The sequence below is a fragment of the Saimiri boliviensis genome, chromosome 2, assembly GCF_048565385.1.
Source record: "Saimiri boliviensis isolate mSaiBol1 chromosome 2, mSaiBol1.pri, whole genome shotgun sequence".
In the NCBI taxonomy this organism is placed as follows: Eukaryota; Metazoa; Chordata; class Mammalia; order Primates; family Cebidae; genus Saimiri; species Saimiri boliviensis.
In genome coordinates, this window is record NC_133450.1 from 70,803,883 (window position 1) to 70,820,509 (window position 16,627).

The 16,627-nt window shown below is 44.2% G+C and overlaps 1 protein-coding gene and 1 long non-coding RNA gene across 2 annotated transcripts in view; one reads left to right on the forward strand and one right to left on the reverse strand.

The window, feature by feature from the left end:
- LOC141582669 (uncharacterized) overlaps positions 1–16,627 on the reverse strand; it is a 530,026-nt gene that overhangs the window by 479,651 nt on the left and 33,748 nt on the right. The gene's annotated exons all lie outside the window — the stretch shown is intronic.
- C2H14orf132 (chromosome 2 C14orf132 homolog) overlaps positions 1–16,627 on the forward strand; it is a 44,249-nt gene that overhangs the window by 20,919 nt on the left and 6,703 nt on the right. The window lies entirely within an intron of this gene.

Genomic DNA, 16,627 nt, shown 5'->3' on the forward strand with positions numbered 1-16,627 from the left:
GGACAACAGGCAAACACCACCACACCTGTCTAATTTTTGTATTTTTAGTGGACACAGGGGTTTCACTATGTTGGCCAGGCTGGTCTCAAACTCCTGACCTCAGGTGATCCATCTGCCCTCAGCCTCTCAAAATGCTAGGATTACAGGCATAAGCCACCATGCCTGGCCTTATGACATTCTTTTGAGGAACAACAAAAGTCACGTCCCTACATTGGCTTAGGCAAGGATTTCATGACCAACGACCCAAAAGCAAATGCAATAAAAACAAAGATAAATAGTTGGGACCTAATTAAACTAAAGAGCTTTTGCATGGCAAAAGGAACAGTCAGCAGAGCAAACAGACAACCCACAGAGTGGGAGAAAATCTTCACAATCTATACATCTGACAAAGCACTAATATCCAGAATCTACAATGAACTCAAACAAATCAGCAAGAAACAAGCAAGCAATCCCATCAAAAAGTGGGCTAAGGATATGAATAGACAATTCTCAAAAGAAGATATAGAAATGGCCAACAAGCACATGAAAAACACTCAACATCACTAATCATCAGGAAAATGCAAATTAAAACCACAATTATTCAAATCAAATACCATCTTATTCCTGCAAGAATGGCCATAATCATATAATCAAGAAACAGAAGTTGTTGGCATGGACGCAATGAACAGGGAACATTTCTACGCTGCTGGTGGGGATGTAAATGAGTACAACCACTTCAGAAAACAGTGTGGAGATTCCTTAAAGAACTAAAAGTAGAACTACCGTTTGGTCCAGCAGTCCCACTGCTGGGTATCTACCCAGAGGAAAAGAAGTCATTATACGATAAAAATACTTGCACACGCATGTTTATAGCAGCACAATTAACAATTGCAAAATCGTGGAACCAACCCAAATGCCCATCAATCAATGAGTGGATAAAGAAACTGTGGTGCATATAGATATAGATATAGATATATAGATATATATGATGGAATACTAGACAGCCATAAAAAGAAATGAATTAACAGCATTTGCAGCAACCTAGATGAGATTGGAGACTATTATTCCAAGTGAAGTAACTCAGGAATGGAAAACCAACATAGTGTGTTCTCACTGGTACATGGGAGCTAAGCTATGAGGATGCAAAGGCCTAAGAATGATACAATGTACTCTGGGGACTTGGGGGGAAGAGTGAAAGGGGGATGTGAAAGACTATAAATATGGTTCAGTGTGTACTGCTTGGGTGGTGGGTGCACAAAAATCCCACAAATCACCACTAAAGAACTTACTCATGTAACCACATGCCTCCTCTACCCCAATAACTTATGGAAAAATAAAATAAACAAATAAAATTTAAAAAGTCACACCCTGGTCTTTATTTGCTTTCCTGGCATTTTGCATTTTCCGTGCTGGGATTCCATTCAGGCCAGCTCTGTTGAAGGGGCTCGCTGGTTGGCAGGGATTGTGCCCACACGTGGCGCCACCTCCCTTAGCTCCTCTGGCCCTGCCTTCCTCCTTACCCCGTGTGCTTTATTCCTCCTTTACACAGGTAGGGCGTTTTGATGTGACTTCCTGGAGGTCATGTGTAGCGTCGGGGGAATCTTTCTTTTGCTTCCGACCCAGCTGGTGTACTGACTGAGGCTGCAGGGTCCTGAGCCAGATTGTGTCGGCACAGGACAGCCATCTCTGGGCCTTCCTCTTCTGCTCATACAGGAGCCCCCGGGAAGAGGGTGCAGTGTGCTCCCCTGAGAGCTACGCTGGTTGGAGGATACTCTAGCGTCTTACAACATTCCCTTGGAGATTCCAATGTGCACCTCCAGTGGAGAATTTGGCCTTCCGTTGCTGTTGTTTCATGCCATGATTACTACTGAAGGCAATTTTGCCAAGTAGAGGAGAGGAAGTTTAAAAATAAACCAAAAGGACCCTCTTAGGGAGGTGAACATGCTTGCCATTGCCCTGGCCCCCCACTTCACTCCAGGATGCGTGTGCTCACTGAGGGAGAATGATGCTCAATTTCGCTTTTATTCCTTTTGTCCTGTCCTCTTAGCCGTCGTCACCAAACCCTCCCAAGCCCCCCACCTCTGACTTTGCCTTTCTCTCTCTCTTCCTCCAAAATAAGGATTACTCTTGGTACCTCTGGCTTCCAACCTGACCCCCTGGCATGTAGTAGGTGCTCAGTAAAATGTCGGTTTAGCCAATGAATGAGATAACAATTGAACAAACAAATTCCCCACCCATCCTCCTAAGGCCCAGAGCCTTTCTCTGCTCAGTGGAAAGGAATTTAATCTGATTAGGAGGCTGCTGGCCCACATAGGGGACACCCATTTGGTTCCAATAACACTGCTAAATCACTTCAAAGATGCTATCGAGTTAATTGGGGTAAAATAAATACTAATTTATGACAACCTTTGCCAGCTGTTCCCTAAGGGAAAATTTTAAAATTTCCTATCCTCTTTGCTTTGCTTGACTACTGAGATTCAGTGAGACTGATCTGAACTTCTCATAGCTGAACCAACAGAGGCACAGCCTTCTCCCCCTTATCCTACCTCAGGAAGCCACAGCCAGGCAGAGAAGCCCCGCAGGTACAGCCAGGGAGGTGGGGCATCTCAAACTGGCCTTGGCTCTTTCTCTTTGAGCTTCTTAGCCATCCTGCTCTGTGCCTCTCTGGGGCTTGTCCCAGTCCCCTGAGTTCTCACCATGGATCGTGGGATGCATGTGGAGGACAAGATCCCCAGGGCCCTGGACCACACCATCTGAGCCTTGCTGTCCCCACAGGGCAAGTGCTCCCTCCATTATTGCTAATCTAAGATGATGTGCTCTGATGAGACTGCGTTTTCTCTCTCTGCGTTGTGCTCAGTTACTATGGCAACACTTTCAGAAGAGGTGAATTTGCTTTTTCCTCTAAATTCTATAATGCTCTCAGACTTTCCAAAAATACCTTTATTTCCCTGGGTCCTACTGTGGGTCTAGGCTTGTCGAACACACAGAAAACTGGTCCGTCTCCTCCACCATGTATGTACCACATCGAGTAGTTCAATGCACTGAAGTTACCTGAGTAAACATTTTTTTAATAAAAAAAATGTTTCTAGCATCTGCTCTATGTCAGTAGATGTGCTAGACACTGGGATTCAAAGAGAACTTAGACTCACCTCATATCCTTAAAGAGCTCACAATCCCTAAGAAAAACAGAGAAATATACAGCTAACTATAATGTAAAATAAGTACACATGTATCTATAAGGTAATGTGACATAACATAGTATATTGTAACATAATTTTAATACACTGTACTATAATACATGTAATGTAATAAATACAGTATAATGTAATAAATATTTTGTCAGTTCTAGGAATAAATTAGCGTAGGACCCCAGTAGAGAAAGCTGTTAATTCAGCCTGGAGTGAGGAGAGTTAGGAGTCGGTAGATCTAGATTTTGATTCCTGATCAATTATATATGAGCTGTGCCAGTTCAAGGAAGTGAACATCCCTCTCTGAGCCATCTCATGCTGAGCCCTTGTGAAAATTAGGGGACACCAGCCAGTCCCAGTTACAGCAGCCAGTCCCAGAGCAGCTGTTACTCCAAAGATACTGCGTCTCCCTGCCCAGATGCTGGGGTGCCCAGAGGTGCTCAGGGGAAAAATTGAGCACAGACGGAGGGACCTGCAGGCAGTGGAGGGGCGGGCCAGCACTTCTGTCAAAGGCAGTCGCGCCAGCAGCAAGGTGGCTGCCTGAGCTCACCTGGCATGTCAGTACATGGGGATATAGGAAAGCCAGTGTGGCCAATGCATGGGGACTGGATCTGAAGCCATTGTCATCCCTGGGCTCTGGGTGGGATCCCTTCTGAGAGCTTCCGCTGAACCAGAAAGATAGCACAGTGGGAAAATGCTCACAGGGGAGGCACCAAGACAAACATGAACATTGCTCTAAAAATTAGCGTGCGCTCGGTGCAGGTCCCAGTGTCACTGTGCCTGGTCACATTTGGAGTGCTGTAGGCATACCCTCTACCTTCCCTGCCAGCTTAGGTGCCCTTTGAAGGAAGGAAGCAGCCCTCTTTTTCCTGCACAATGTTAGCACATGGAAGTGGCCACACAGGGGTTCCAGAGGGTTGTGTCTTCTTTACCATGTGTGCCTGTGTCCTTGCCTGTTAAACAAGGGTGACAATAGCACCCACCCCATAGGGTTGCAATAATAAAACCCAGTCACGCCTATAAGTGCTCAGCTCATACTTGGCATAGAGCAGGCCCTCAATAAATATTGCTTTCATTTTTATTTCATCTACCTCACTGTAAATTGAAGACTCTCCAGCGTGGAAGCATTAGCCAAGGAGAGTGGCAAGTACTGATATCCAGTAGCAAATCTTGCCCTTAACTGCAGACTGAATGGGCAAACAGCCCAAAAAGGGTTGGTAGCTCCCTGTGCGTTGGAAACCCGAATGAAAGTGCAAAATTACGGGTTTTTTCTTTTCTTCTTCTTCTTTTTTTTTTTTTTTTTTTTTTTTTTTTGCAAAACAGCCAGATTTGGAGAACAATTCTCTGCAGGATGTCACCTCAACGTGTTGCAGGGCTGGATGAATTTAATGAGAAACGCTTTGGGGTTTGGGGATCGGAGGAGGCCTGGGCACCATTCCCAGGTGTGTGATGTGAGTGATAGGCAGGGTGCTCCATGCCCCATCCAGCGGTCACTCACTGCAGATGCATGGGAGCTGGTTCCAGCCTTCAACCTCCCTGTCTGTAGAAAGAGGCAGACCCAACCCGCTGATACCCTCTACAGGGAGTAGAAAAGGATTTCTTACTTCCAGATGAGACCAAAGAGCTCTCTATTTCCACCTCCATCTTTAGGAGCACACGGACCATGTAGTGAGCAGCAGCTGCTTAATACCCCTGTGAGAACAGCATGGCCACATTCATCAGCAAAACCCTGTGCACCTGGCTTCTCTGCCAAGTTCTGCCCATTAGCTGTCACCTGGGGCACATGCTGTGTTCCAGGCACCATGCCGAGCACCAGGGGACCGTGATGGTTCATTTAAGGTGTCAACTCGGCTGTGCCCTGGGGTGCCTGGATTCGGGTGTCCATGATGGTGTTTCTGGATGAGGATAGCATTTGAATCCGTGGACCAAGCAAAGTAGATGGCCCTCCCCAATGTGGGTGGCATCAGCCAGCCCACTGAGGGAGAAGGAAGGTGGAATTCGTCCCTTTTATCTCCTGCCTGCCTGCTTCATCCGGGACATTGTCTTCTGCTCTTGGACTGGGTTTTACCCCCTTGGCTCCTCTGGTTCTCAGGCCTTTGGAATTAAGAATGAATTATGCCACCAGCTTCCCTGGGTCTCCAGCTTGCCGACGGCACATGGTGAGATTTCTCAGCCTCCATAATTGCATAAGCCAATTCTTCATAATAAATCTCTTTGTGTGTGTGTGTGTGTGTGTGTGTGTGTGTGTGTGTATAAAATCTCTTAATATACGTTATTGGTTCTGTTTCTCTGGAGAACCCAGACTCATAGACTAATACAGATTTGGTAGAGACTATTGATTTCTATAATCCTGGAATCTTGCAAAATATACCATGATACTCAGGCAGTTTGAATTCAAGTTCTGGTTCTTTGGAAATATTTAAACCATCAAAGCCTCATTTTTAATACCTGTGTGGTGGGAAGATGCCACCTCCACCTCCCTGTGAAGCACACCATGATTTTCCAGGGCATGCATGCGGTGTGCACGAAGCTGGCAGCCCGGTTTGGAGCTGGGGCGGTCAGTGTGGGCAGGCAGGTGGCTTTCGAAGGCCTCAGCCTCCTCCACTGGCCTCAAAGGCCCAGGCTCAGAGACTGATACATGCCCGTGGCCTTCCATGAGTTGCTTGTGTAATGGAATTGAAGGCCTTGATGATGAGGGGTTGCACACCACAAAATCCTGCTTTTCTGTTAAGTTTTAAAGAACCTCAATGTGTACTGTTTTAGAGAGGATGGCTTTTTACTGTGAGATCCCTTCTTCCCAGCAAACACCAACCAAACTTTATTTTTTAAGGCTGGAAGTGTATTTTGATGCTCTTGGCACAGACATCTTATTGAGGAGAAGTCTTCAACCTTGTGCTTGTTAGCATTTCTTCCAGGGCCTTCCAAAGACCCAGGGGCAGAAATGCACATTGCATTCCATCATCCTGCTTCCACTTAATATTCCACACCTGAGAGCCCTGCCCCAGGAACATGGGTCGCCTTTTGTACTAAGCCAGGCAGATTCACTGAAATGCACCCCCAGACCTCACATCCACTTGTAGCTGGGGCTAAACCAGGAGCCTATGAAGTAGAAACCCTGTGGACAATGAGGGTTTTCCACTGTGGAGGGCACTTGGGTTGTGCCCTTGGAATTGTCCATTTTCCTTGGTGACTAAGTCTAGGTACCTAGAGTCCTACGGTCCTTACCTGGTTGTTTACTTTTTAAATCATCGATTGCCCATCTCAGTGTATCATAGCCAGTAGCCATCCTTCCCTTGGATCACTGGAGCCGACCTCAGCCCAGCCTTCCCTCCCTGGAGCCAGTTACCTGTTGCGACCTCATTCTTCTCCTTCTGCACCAACTAAAGGTCTCTCCTTTTCTCTCTCCTTGAAGAAGCCCGTGGAGATAAAACTGCAGCCCTACTCTCTGTTCCTAGAGAGTAGGCAGGCGTCCCCAAACTTTTTACACAGGGGGCCAGTTCACTGTCCCTCAGACCGTTGGAGGGCCGCCACATACTGTGCTCCTCTCACTGACTACCAATGAAAGAGGTGCCCCTTCCTGAAGTGCGGTGGGGGGCTGGATAAATGTCCTCAGGGGGCCGCATGCGGCCCGTGGGCCGTAGTTTGGGGATGCCTGGAGTAGAGCAAAGGGTAACTTTCTCTGTTCCAGGGATTTAACAATAAATTACTGTCAAGAGCAATATAAGGGTCATGGTTGGATCAGAAACTTTTTGTAAATGAGAAGTTCACAATTTGGAAAAAAATAGAGCCAGATGTGTTATGGAAATTGTAAGCACAAATCATTCCACTGAAATTCAATTATATAAGACAACAATATATTGCTGTGAAATCTTAATTTTGACATATGGAAGGAAACCAAAAATAAAAACCATACCATTTTGCTTGAAAACAACAACAACAACAACAACTGCAGCCATGTTTGTAGAAACACAAGTCCTCAGGAGGAGGAGACACTTGAGGCATGTCCCAGGAAACCCAGATTCCAACTTGAACTGGTGTGTGGATTGCAAGGTTCATTCGCCTGTGTACATGAAGTCTCTCTCTCTCTCTCTCTCTCTCTCACACACACACACACACGCACACACATGCATGTGTCCGCGTGCACGCGTGTATGCCCCTCACACACACACACACACTGACCCCTTCTACTCCTTGCTAGCTGAGGGACTAACCTTAGGCAAATCACTTAACCTTTTCTAGAGGCAGTTTCTGCATCCCCTTTTGTTAAAGGGATGGATAGAAATTACCCCACCAGAGTCACTGGCAGTTCTGAAAATTCAGATGGAAGGTGTGCAGGAATGTAGCTGCATGCCCTGCATCTTTGTGGGCTGCACCTGAATCACCTTAGTTTCTTCATCCCTAGGGTGGTAGGATCTCTGGAAGGCAGATAAGCCACCGTGAGTTAATGACTGCTGTGCTGTGAAGGTCATTGATCATTGTCTGCAGTTTGCAGAGACAGCTGAGCTCACTCTGAGGCTTTGGTGATGTGCTGAGACGGGGAAGCAACATCCAGTGAGGTTTGTATCAGTTCATTATCATGATGACAAGAAAGACATACCTGAGATTGGGTAATTTATAAGGGAAAGAGGTTTAATTGACTCACAATTCCACATAGCTGGGGAGGCCTCAGTAAACTTACAATCATGGTGGAGGGGGAAGCAAACATGTTTTTCTTCACATGATGGCAGGAAGGAGAAGTGCTGAGAAAAAGAGGGGAAAAGCCACTTTATAAAGCCATCAGATGGTGTAAGAACTCACTCACTATCACGAGAACAGCAGCAGGGGGTTAACTGCCCCTCTGATCCAATTACCTCCCACCAGATCCCTCCCACAACACATGGGGATTTGGGGAGCTACAATTCCAGATGAGATTTGGGTGGGAATACAGCCAAACCATATCACTCTCCCTCTGTTGCCCATGTCTCCCTCCAAGCCTTCATCACCAGGGGGTCTTTCTCCTATAGTGAAATGCCCTGAGCAAGCCCCTGTCTCTTCTCTGCCTTCCTCGGATTTAGTGGCATAAACTCAAGTGTTCTGATTGCCATCATCACTGCTGCTGTTGCCCCAATTAAGCCCTGAACACACACACTGCCCAGCGAGGATCCCCAGTCTTTGACCAGCTTGCCACAATCCCAGCCTCTCTCCTGATGGGGTTCCAGGTGGCAGCCTCTGGATCCAGCCTGTTGCCACCCTGAGGGATGGTGCCACTCAACCTTGGGAGGCTGAGCCCTGCTCTGTGGTGATGAGAGCCCCAGGTGTCTCAGCAGGAGACTGGCCCTATGGGGAGTGTGGACAGCTGCAGGGAGGTGGGACACACAGGCTGCCCTGCCAGGGCTGGTGCACGTCCACCCCGCCTTGTGCCTTTCCAGCCCTGGACCTTCGCCACAAAGGACTTTTGCTAAAATCAACGAGCTCGAGCCTCAGCAAAGCTCCAGGGCATGCATGGGAGAGCCATGTGAATGTAGCCTCACAGAGAGGTGGAGGGAGGCCTGGTGTGAAGGGAGAAACTCTTTTTGGAGGTGCCTCTGACTCAGACTCCACACTGGTCATGCAGGGCTCAAGAGAGTCCCTAGGTTGGAACGGCCATTAGGTTTAAGGTGAGGATGTTAATGGAAAGGCCTGGGACTCTGGTAGCCATGCCTACGCTGTTGGAGAATCCTTCTGAGCACTTCCTCAGGAAAGCTGTCACATGTTCTGCAGGTCCTCTGCAGGACTGTCGAAATGCCACAGTGACCTCTGCCATGGGCCAAGGTCCACTGAGTCTCGATTTGCCAAGCATCTTTGTCATATGCAGTAACATCTCAGCACTGTAGAAAGAGCTTATGACATGGAGGCAGACGTGGGTTGGGGTCCAGCCTGGCTCCGGGTGCTTGGGCCTCAGCTCAGTCTGTGCAGTGGGAAAGCTACCACCACCTCCCAGGGGCCCTGAGGACTGCATAGAATGATGAACGCCGGGCTTGCCACAGTGCCTGGCTCAGAGCAAATGCCAGAGTCTCCTTCCCAGGTACACTTTTGATTTACTTGCTAATATGCATACCAGAAAATTAATTTTTTTTGGGGGGGAAGATATGTTTCTCTAACTTTTAACAGATGCACAGAACCCTGTGACGATGAGCACAATCAAAATGTAGAACTTTCCATCACCCCAAAATATCTCCTCCTGCTGTCCCTTGTAGTCAACCACCCACTACCCTACACACCCCCGTGTCTGCTGTTGTCCACCCCATTGTTTTTTGCCTCATCCAGAAAGCCATCTAAATGGCCTTTCCCATATGGCTTCATTCAGTATAACCAAATGTATTTGAGATTCACCCATGTTGTTGTGGACATCAATAACTTGTTCATTTTTATCGCCGAGTGGTATTCTATTGTGTGAATGGATGATAGTTCACCTATTTACCAGTTGAAAGACATTTCATTGTTAACAGTGTGGGCACTTATGAATAAAGCTATTGTAAACATTTGCACACAGGTTTTTGTTGAACATAAGTCTTTATTCCTCTTGGGTAAATATGTAGAAGTGGGATTTCTGGGTCATATGATAAACGTATGTTTAATTTTGTAAGAACTGGCTAAACTCTTTTCTGTAAATGGCTGCATCATTGCTTCCCACAGCAAGGTACAAGAGTTCCGGTTGCTCCACTTTCTCGTCAGAGCTTAGTAAAAACAATTTTGTTAATAAAAAAAAAAGTTTAGGCCGGGTGTGGTGGCTCATGCCTGTAATCCCAGCACTTTGGGAGGCCGAGGCGGGTGGATCACGAGGTCAAGAGTTTGAGACCATCCTGGTTAACATGGTGAAACCCCATCTCTACTAAAAATACAAAAATTAGCTGGGCATGGTGGCGCACGCCTGTAGTCCCAGCTACTAGGGAGGCTGAGGCAGGAGAATTGCTTGAACCCAGGAGGCAGAGGTTGTGGTGAGCCGAGATCGCGCCATTGCACTCCAACCTGGGTAACAAGAGCGAAACTCCGTCTCAAAAAAAAAAAAAGTTTAGCCATTGTGATAGTTGTGTAGAATTACCTCATGGTGGTTTTAATTTACATTTCCCTAATTAATGGTGATGAACACCTTTTCAAGTGTTTATTTGCCCTCTGTATCTATTTCTTGTTCAGTGACATATCTCCTATTTAGCTGTTTGGATCTTTTACCTATTTTTAAAGTGTATTGTTTTCCAACACCATTAAAAAGTGGGCAAAAGACATGAGCAGGCACTTCTCAAAAGAAGACATTTCATGGCCAGCAAACATATGAAAAAAAAGTTCAATATCACTGATCATTAGAGAAATGCAAATCAAAACCACAGTGAGATACCATCTCAGTCAGAATGGTGATTTTAAAGTCAAGAAACAACAGATGCTGACATGTTGTAAAGAGAAAGAATGCTTTTACACTGTTGCTGGGAGTGTAAATTAGCTCAACCATTGTGGAAGACAGTGTGGCAGTTCCTCAAAGATCTAGAAGCAGAAATACCATTTGACCCAGCAATCCCATTATTGGGTCTATACCCAAAAGAATATATAATAAAGTATTCTATTATAAACATACCTGCATGTGTATGTTCATGGAGCCCTATTCACAATAGCAAAGGCAAGGAATCAATCCAAATGCCCATCGATGACAGACTGGATAAAGAAAATGTGGTACATATACACCATGGAATACTACACAGGCATAAAAAGGAATGAGATCATGTCCTTTGCAGGGACATGGATGGAGCTGGAAGTTGTTAATCCTTAGCAACCTAACAGAAACAGAAAACCAGACATTGAGTGTTCTCACTTGTAAGTGGGAGCTGAACAATGAGAACACATGGACACATGGGCAGGACAAAACACTGGGGCCTTTTAGGAAGGGTGGGAGGAGGGAGAGCATCAGGAAGAATACCTAACGGAGGCTGGGCTTAATACCTAGGTAATGGGTTGATCTGTGCAGCAAACCACATGGCACGTGTTAACCTATGTAACAAACCTGCACATCCTGCACATGAACCCCAGAACTTAAAATAGAAGTTGAAGTAACAAAAAGTGGGTTGTTTTCTTATTGCTGAGTTTTCAGTGTTCTTTATATATTCTATTACAAGTTCTTTGTCAGATAGATGTTTTGTAAATATTTTTTCTGAGCCTGTGGCTTGTCTTTTCATTCTTTTGATGGTGTTTTTCATGGAGAAAACATTTTTAATTTTAATAAAATTCAGTTTGCAGTGTTTTCTTATATGGGTTATGCTTTTGATGTTGAATCTAATAACTCTGCCTAATACAAGGTTAAAGACATTTTTCTCTTATGTATTTTTGTAGAGGTATTATAGTTTTATGATTTCTTTTAGGTCTAAGATCCATTTTGGATTTTTCATATAAGGCACGAGTTTTGTTTTTGTTGCTGCTGCTGTTTTGTGATTTTTGTGTAAGAGATTGTGTTCCAAGTTCACATATTTCTCTCTATATATATCATTGCATATTGATGTTCACTTGTCCCAGCAGTATTTGTTGAAAAGATGATCCTTTCTCCATTGAATTGCCTTTGCAATTTTTTCAAAAATTAATTGGACATATGAGCAACTAATTTCTGGACCCTCCATTTAATGTATTTATCCATCCTTTTGCTAATACTACACTGTCTTGATAACTGTAGTTTTATAATAAATCTCGAAATACAGTAGCATGAGTTCACCAAATTTGTTTTCTTTTTCAAACGTGTTTTAACTATGCTTAGTCCTTTGCCTCTGCAAATAAATGTTTGAATCAGCTTGTTGGCATCAACAAACATTCTTGCTGGGATGACAATGAGATTCTACATCAATCTGGGGAGAATTCACACCTTCGCAACATAGAGTCTTTGAGTTCATGACCATAGTATTTTTCTCCATTTATTTACATCTTCATTATCTCATCAGTACGTTGTTTTTGGCATTTGGATCCTACACATATTTTATTAGAGCTACACTAAGTATTTTATTTTTTTGGTGTTGTTGCAAATGGTGCTTTTTGGCTTAAGTTCATATTATTTGTTGCTTGAGTGTAGAAATACAACTGATCTTTTAATATTTACCTTGTGTTCTATGGCCTTCCAAAATTCAGTTATTAGTCATATGATTTTTTGGAAATTCCTTGAGATTTTCTATATAGACAGTCACATCTTCTACAGTTAGAGGTAGTTTTATGTCTACTTTACATATAAGGCATCTATGTAGATACGACTTTTATTTCTTTTTCCTGCTTTATTGTACTGGCAAAAATTTTCAGTGTGATTTTGAATGGGAGTGGTGAGATTAGGCATCTTCTCATATTCCCTAGATCAGACATCCCTAAACTAGGGTCCATAGGCTGCATGCAGCCCCCTGAAGCCATTTGTCTGGCCCCCTGCTGCACTTCAGGAAGGGGCACCTCTTTCATTGGTGGTCAGTGAGAGGAGCACAGTATGTGGTGGCCCTCCAACGGTCTGAGGGACAGTGAACTGGCCCCCTATGTAAAAAGTTTGGGGACGCCTTCCCTAGATCTTAGGGAGAAGCATTCACTCTTTCACCATTAGGTACGATGTTAGCTATAGGTTGTTTGGTTTTGTTTTCTAGATGTTCTTTATCAGATCCAGGAAGTTCCTTTCTATTTCTAGTTAACTAAGAGTTTTTAATCATGAGTGGATGTTTACTTTTGTCAAATGCTTTTTCTGCATCTATTGATGCGATTGTTTTGTGTCTTCATAGTTCTATCAGTGTGGTGTAAATTACATGGATTGATTTTTTTTAATGTTGAATGCTTGAATGCTTTGCATTATCTTGTTTATATATTGCTGGATTCAATTTGCCAATATCTCGTTGACTGCTTTTGGTCTGTGTTCACTTGAGATATTGATCCACAGTTTTCTGCTCCTATAATGTCTTTGATTTTGTTAGCAGAGTAATGCTGCCTCATTAAAATGATTTGGGAAGTATTCCATAAAATGATTTGGGAAGTATTCCATAAAATGATTTGGGAAGTATTCCATAAAATGAGTTAGAAGTGTTCCTTCCCCTTATTTTTTAGAACAGAATGTCTACAACTAGTATTTTTCTTCCTTATATTTTTGATAAATTCTTCAATAAAATCGTTTGGTGATTTTTTTCTCAGAAGATTTTTAATGAAAAATCTAATTTATTTAATAGCTATAAGGACTGTGTGGTTTACCTTTTTTTCTTGAGTAAGGTTTGGTAGTTTGTGTTTTTAAAGGCACTGATTCATTTCACCTACATTGTCAAACCTATGGATATGTAGTTGCTTTTAATCATCTCAGTAATTCCTTATTGTCTGCCTTTTGATGTCAGTGAAGTCTGTAGCAATATCCCTTTTCCATTTCTGACATTGATAATTTGTGTTTTCTCTCTTCTTGCTCAGTCTGGTGAGAGGTTTATCCATGTTATTGATCTTTTAAAAGAACCAGTTTGTAACGTCATTGATTTTTCTCTCTTGTTTCTGTTTTTAATTTTATTGAGTTTTGTTCTTATCTCTATTATTTCTTTCCTTCTGTATGCTTTTGGTTTAATATAATCTCCTCTTTCTTAGTTCTTATGGTATAGTTTAGATCGGGGATGTCCAACCTTTTGGCTTCCTTGGGCCACACTGGAAACATTGGAAGAAGAAGAATTGCCTTGGGCCACACATAAAACACACTAGTGATAGCTGATGAGGAAAAAAAAAAAAAATAGAAGAAAACCTCGTAATGTTTTAAGTTGATGGATTTGTGTTGGGCCCCATTCAAAGCCATCCTGGGCTACATGCAGCCCGTGGGTCATGGTTTGGACAGCTTGGTTTAGATTATTGAATTGAGACCTTTCTTCTTTTCTCATATAAACAATTAGGACTATAAATTTTTCTCTAAGCACTGCTTTAGTTGCATCAATGCATGCTGAAAACTTGTATTTTCAATTTTATTCAGTTCAGAATATTTGCTAGTTTCCCTTGAGACCTCCCTTCTTGACCCATGGATTATTTAGAAGTATGTGGTTTAGCTTCCAAGTTTTGGGAGATTTTCCCAATGTCTTTCTGTTATTGACTCCTAGTTTAATTCCAGTATAATCAGAGAGCACATTTCATAGGATTTTGATTCCTTTAAACTTGTGAAGGTTTACTTTATGACCCAGGATATGGTCTGTCTTGGTGACGATTTCATGTGCCCTTCAGAAGAATGTGCATTCTGTTGTCAGGTGGAAGGTTCAATACATGTCAATTAGATCCTGTTGGTTGATGGTGTGTTCAGGTCCTCTGTGTCCTTGTTAATTTCCTGTTTCTTTCTATACCAAGAGGGAAGTGCTGAGGTGTGATAATTTTGGATTGGATTCTGGGAGTTTTGGATATTATGTTGTGAGATGCTGGGGGCTGTCGGCTGAGTTGTTGCCCCCTCACCATTCCTGTGTTGAAGCCCTAACCCCCAATACCTTAGATGTGACTGTATTTGGAGATAGTGTCTTTAAAGGTGGTGATTAAGTTCAAATGAGGTCACTAGAGTATGTCCTAGTTCAGTATGATTGAGGTCCTTATCAGAATAGGAAATTGGGACACAGGCTTGCACAGAGGGAAGACCATGTGAAGACCAGGGGAGAAAGTGGCCACCTGCACACCAAGGAGAGAGACCTCAGAAGAAACCAGTCCTGCCGACACCTTGATCTTGGACATCCACCCTCCAGGACTGTGGGGAACTAAATCTCTGTTGTTTAAGCCACCCAGTCTTGAGTACTTTGTTACAGCAGCCAGGGCAAACTAGTATACTGCATTGTGTTAAAAACGTTAGAACATTGCTTTGTTTTAGCAGGTTGGGTCTGGCCTGAAAATTCTCTGTCGCCTTTTATAAGCAGTGGTTGCATGCCATCGAGACTATAAGGCCTTTGCAGTGCCATTTGGGTCTGTCTTGTAGGTGCACCTCTCAGGGGTTAGTCTTGACATGGCAGGGGTTTGTGCCGTAGTTCAGCTATCAGAGCCTTTACAGTGTTTCTTTGAATCTCTTCCATGCATGCAGTTTGGCGTGACCCCAAATGTGTGCAGGTTCACATAACCTTTCGGCTTACCTGGGCCACATTGGAAGAATTGCCTTGGACCACACGTAAAATACACTAATGATAGCTAATGAGCTAAACCCTCTGGGATTTCCCTGACACTGCCTGCCTAACGCTCTGGCTGCAAAGCCGGCGTTTCTGCCTGCTGCATCTTCCTGTTCTGCTGCACAGGTCTCACCACCGGGGCACCCTGTGGGCAAAGCATTCAGAGAAAATGGAAGAGATCAAGGGAGCCCCCACACTCTTCAGACCGGGGGGCCCTTCCCCAGGTTCCTCTGGCTAGCGGGAAGGGTTTTCTCTTGTGTTTAGGTCACTGTCACTGCTGCCGTCACGACCGTGGCAACACAGCTCAGCAACTGACACTGTGTTGAGAGGCAGGGCCAGAGAGAAAAAAAGAGAAAACAAGGAAAAACTGGGGATTCCCCTCAAACTGTCAGCTCACAAGAGCCTGGCTTCTCAGTCTTCTGTCTAGAGAGAGGGGGTTTCTCCTAGAGCTTTTGCAGTCAATCCTGGGAGATAAAAAAAGGCCAAAACCCCAGTAAGCTCACAAAGCCCATCTTTCTCCAGATTTGTCTTCTGTCCCTGAGCCAGCTGCTGCTGCCTTCTTGTCGGGGTCCTCCGCCATTGCTTGTTGGCACCTGCCTAGGGTTCTGAGCTGTAATCTGCAGTGGGCTTACTCTTATCTGTGCCTTTTATCATATTCACCTATTGTCGTAGTGGTCCTGTGGGTCCCAGGCTGGCGTTCTCGTGTTGAGACAGGGAACAGACCTGGCAACAGAAGTGACCCAGTCCAGCAGGCAGACCGGGCTGGCAGCAGGATCTTACATCCTCCTTTGGGGCCTCTTCAGGCACCACCCGTCCCTTCAATAAGACCTGCCTGCCTGTTCATGGTCCTGCAGTCCCGCCCGTCCCAGATCAGGAGGCCACAGTACCTTTCAGAGCCCAGCCACCCAGCAGTTCCTGTTGATTTCCAATGTGCCAGGTCTCCCAGAGAGCCTGAGCCACAGATGGTGTGTTCTGAAGAGACAAAACTGAAGGCGTGGTTCCTTGGGCAAATTCAGAAATTGCTATTTTTTAGATTAGCCACACATAGAGTTGTCAGATGCAGCAAATAAAGGACACATAGTTAAATTTCATTGTCAGATAAACAACAAATAATTATTTAGGATAAGTATATCCCATGCCATATGTGGGATATACTTATGCTAATATGTGGGATATACTTATGCTAAAAGTTTTGGTGGTGTTTATTTGAAATTCAAATTTGACTGAGCAACTTATATTTTGTTTGAGAATTTTATTGAAGGTTTATAGGGCAATATTTGCCACACAGGCACTCACTTTAGGCCCATTTATAGTCTATAACTGACTTCAGCTTTCTTAGTATTAGGCAGGAACTTC